Raw genomic sequence first — 4,790 nt, 5'->3', positions numbered from 1 at the left:
TTTTTTTTTTTTTTTCAGTTTCTTGTATCTAAAATTTAATATATATACACACACGCGCATGAGGATAAAACCAAGCTTAAAAACAAAAAATAACAATTGAGGGAGGTCAAAGATTTGCTTCGAATGTGGGGGTTGCCGTTATGAATTGTTGGTCCCAATGGAAGGGAATTAGGAAATTCTTTTATTGTTTTTATTGTTGATTAAGAAATGAAAAGGAGGTTGGGGGAACAACGGTAATCATGGTGGAAGAAGTTGGCGTTGGAATGGATTCAAGAGATCGTAGGAATGAATGAAGATGATTAAAAAGGTGATTTGAAAATTTTAAAAATAAATTAATAGAGTCGATTAAAATTTAATGTTTGGATATTATTTTTATGGTTAAAAATGGTGATTTATTTTTGAAAAAAATGACAAATAGATCTTTAACCTTTTGATCTACAGATATCTAAGTTCTCAAGGATTTGAAAATACATTTAAATCTCTCACCTTTTCAAAATCTGGACATATTGATCTCTCATGTTTTCTTGGATCTGTCAAACATAACAAAAAAATTAAACGTGACTTCCGTTATACTGAACTGGTTGATACGGATACACACGTAAGAAAGTTTTTAAAATTGGATAAATTACACTCAGGGATCGATATGTCCAGATTTTGAAGAGGTCAGGAACTTAAAAGTATTTTTAATTTCTCAAGAACTTAAATATTTACAAACAAAAAAATCAAGAATCGATTTGTATTTTTCTTTTTTATTTTTTAACGTTTTGTATCTTTTGTATCTCTGAACTTGAATCTGTATGACTCCGAGATCTCTTTAACACTCTTGAATTTTGTCCCTAGTTTGGAACCTTTCTGAAAAAAAAAAAATGTGTGCTTAGTGGTTACAAAATGTGAAATCAAATCAATTCGCATCTCTATTCACTGTTAATAAATTTGGTTTACTCTCAACAACTTCTATAAAAAAAAATTATCAGTTAAGATGATATCCCATACATATTATGTGTACAATTAAAGGTTTGCCATTATATCTTGTGTGCTCGCCATGAATTATTTATTTTGAATTATTTGTAAAAAAATTTATTATGTATTTGAGTATAAATATATGTATTATTTAATTTATTTTTAATATATATTTTATATTAATTATTAATTTAATAGTTAATTTTTTCATGTAGATGTAGTATATTGTAAAACAAAAATATGAGTTAAGATGATATCTCATATTTTATATGTACCTTTCTCATTATATCTTGTGTGCTCCCCATGCATTATTTATTCCGCATTGTTGCTTATTGTTCAGTGACAGATCGTCCTCCAAACACGTTCCCAAAGAAAAAAAAAAGGATGATCCTCCAACTAATAATAATCTTTACGATGATTCATGAACCCATTGAATATTGACATTGAGAGATCTTTGGACATTTGTGGACATGAAATAAAGAGTAACTGGGACCTATTGCCACGTAGTGCAGCACATGCTTCCCATGGTTGGGACAAGATCCCGTTATATCCTAAACTTTAGAATGATTTTCATGCGCATTGCTAACTTTCACATTAGTTAAGTGCTTGTGTTTTAGCTTCCTTAATAAATATTCTAAAAATATTACAACAATTAAGAATACATCAAACAATAAGTTTTAATAACAAGATGGTTTTGTTTTTGGTGGAGAAAGTATTTTTCAGATTTTGATGACCAAGTAAAAAGATGCTAATTCAATGAATAGGATTTCATTCGTACAACAAGTGTTAGAAATTCTATGTTTGACCCAAAATTTAATGAATTTGCATACCAGTTTACTATGGTTTAGTTAGACCAACTATTTAAAGGTCGGTTTTTTTGAAAAAATTGATTTTTTTTTTATCAACTATTTTTTTTTTTGTAACATGGACTTAAAATAATATAATATAAATCTATACTTCCAAAACAGTCTGAATTACTATCCATATTTTAATGATCAAGCACTAAATATTTTAATCAAACACATATTCTCCTGTATAATTTCATCTTTCATATTGAAATGTGATTTTTTTTTTAAAAAATTTGAAAGAAATGAAAAAGAGTTTATAATAAATCCCAAGTGATTTAATTTATCATTTCTAATAGGAACAACAATACATATTATAAAAAATTAGAATAATAAACAATACACAAAAATTACAATAATAAATTTTACAATATCAAACAAAAAATATTCTATAATTGTTTTAATATTCTCAGTATTTTTTTATTTAGTATTATTTTGGAAGATAACATTTTATTCTCAAAAACCATAGTGTCTTGGTTGAATAGGATCAGTGCATCAGGTAACGGAATTCCTAAAAAGTTATATACCAACACAATCCACAAAATACTACTCTGATTAATAAAAAAATAATAGCAAGATTGATCAGCTTCCAGCTTCGTCGCGACATCGGATCTGCAGTATTGTGACTGGGTCAATTGAGATGACCTATATGATAAAAAAAATTATGGAGAAAATTATTAAAACCAATAATGACCAGTAACAAACCTAAACACCTGTTAAGTGCGCAAAAGCTACAGTTTCTTGCGTCAAGTGAACGCACTTTTAGAATACAAAATTATGTCTACGTTCAGAGAAAAAAAAGGTTGCCAAACATCTCAACGTGTTTGCCAAACTCACCCTTAATAGTAATAGCATATCAAAAACCATAGTCTCTTGTTTCAACAGAATGAGTACATCAGGTAACGGAATTCCTAAAAATTTATATACCAACATAATCCACAAAATACTAGTTTGATTAATAAAAAAAAGAATAGCAAGATTGATCAGCTTATTGAATCCTCTGTCTCCTCCATATCTCCATTAAATTTCAAGTACTGTCACCAATTTGTTAAAGGTGGCATCATCAAATGAACCATCCTGCAGACCTTGCTCTGCTACCAATTTGTACAATGAAGTTTCCATCAAGGACAGTAACCACCTGAATACATTTGGGGATTTGAGGTTTAATTTGAAGTTAAGAGAGAGAGACAGAAACAGAGACAGAGACAGAGACAGAAATAAAAAGCCTGTTGTTGAGGATATCAATTGCTAGCTTTCCAGGGAACTTCAATGGAGATGCTGAAAGCCGAGGATCATTATCTTTCTCCAAATTCAACGTAATTAGTGTATTATCCAACAAATTACGTTTTACATAAAACATCAGTGCTGCCTCCACAAAATCATCAAGATCCTTTCCAAAACAGGAACAATGCAAAACTTTTTTAAATCACCACACTGTAATAAGCTTAATAGCTATAACAAGAATGACTACAAGTATCAGTATATCTCAAAACTATATTTCATTAATTCAATATATCAATTTGAATCAGTACCTTCTTGTGACATGCATACAGTTTATACAACAATAAGTCCAGAAATCCAGGACAACAAATTTTCCTTTCAGATCCTGTCAAAAGATAGAATCACAATCCAATGAGTTATTGCAAATCTTTTATTTGGATTATAACACAAGCTGAAGAAAGGTACCCTGTGAAATTGTAGTGGAGTTGTATTCAGCCAATCAAGTTTCGATGGAAATTTAGGAACAATCTGAGTGTTCCCCTTGAACAGTAAAAAGAAATTAACGACAAATATCAAATTAGAACTTCTCATTTACAAGCCACAGTTGCTCACTCATGGGCTAAATGCCAAAACTCCAACATTCAATCTCCACTTCTTTTTCCAAATAAGGAGATTTAAACATTATCTGATATAAAAGTTTTACAACAAACTCCCAAGACTACATACTATATCCAACAGAACCTCCACTGAAATGCTAATATTCTTTCCTGTATGATTTTCTCCAGACCCTTCAGCTCAATGAACCTCCTCTGTGGCCTGTGAAAAAGCTGCTCACAGTAAAATTTGTGTCACTTCTTGAAATCATCCTTCATCTACAATCATTTGAACCAAGCTAGATACATAATTAAATAATTTATCAAAAGCCTAGAAACCGACAAAGAGATCAGACTAAAATTTTGAGCTACTTGAATGTTTAAGAAATTAGATTCTAAACTTTAAAGTAAGCACAAAAAAACAAAGCAGCATGAGTGATAAAAAATTATGAATTTAAAAATCCTAAATTGAGGAAAAATATGAAAATATGTAAAAAGACCTAATATGCACTGATGGATGAACTTGGCCATGCCGGACTTGAAGACGAGAATATGGAGGCGGCACTCGAGGAAGTTCTCAACAGTGAGAGAGAGAGAGGGGGGATATAATCGAGCTTGTTCTGCGTCTCGTCAAGGAGGTAATAATGGAACATCCTCAAAGGCTTGGGCGTTGCAACCAGATTTGGAGAGGCGATGAACTGCGGTGGCGACGGCAAGACGACGGCGAAGCGAGCTCTCTCTTCTCTCTGAATCTCTTTGTTTTGCTCTTCTCTCATATCTCCTCAGCCAGCGACACTGAGTCCACGCCCAAACTGTGCTCCGAGAGCTTCACATCCGCCTGAGCAAAAGTAGAACAAGCGGCAGAACTTGTCGAGGAAGACGACGCAGCGATGACACCAAGCAGATCTCCTCCACCATGATGTGCCGTTGGTGCTTTCTTGTAATAAAAAATTCTAAAATGTTTTCAAATTCCTCTCAACTGTTATTCTACTTTATTTGTGAACCAACTCATGCATTTTTTATTATTTGAATTTATAACCTGGTCCTTCAAGGTCCAAATTATTCTTTCCCCATCGAAGAAAGCTCCTAACAAGATATGTATCTTTTAGGTATTTTTTGTCGCCCTCAACAAAAGTATTTCATTTTTCGGTGGGATATGCTAATCAGCTCT

General features: G+C 31.9%; 1 long non-coding RNA gene across 1 annotated transcript; it reads right to left on the bottom strand.

Moving 5' to 3' along the window:
- LOC110271031 lies at nt 3,768-4,708 on the bottom strand. Its single transcript, XR_002361014.1, has 3 exons — nt 4,487-4,708; nt 4,120-4,431; nt 3,768-3,842 (listed from the first exon to the last, which is right to left on the bottom strand). It is a non-coding gene; the product is annotated as an uncharacterized LOC110271031 (long non-coding RNA).

This window comes from Arachis ipaensis, chromosome B01, assembly GCF_000816755.2.
Source record: "Arachis ipaensis cultivar K30076 chromosome B01, Araip1.1, whole genome shotgun sequence".
Taxonomy (NCBI): domain Eukaryota; kingdom Viridiplantae; phylum Streptophyta; class Magnoliopsida; order Fabales; family Fabaceae; genus Arachis; species Arachis ipaensis.
This window is presented reverse-complemented; position numbering and strand designations above follow the sequence as displayed.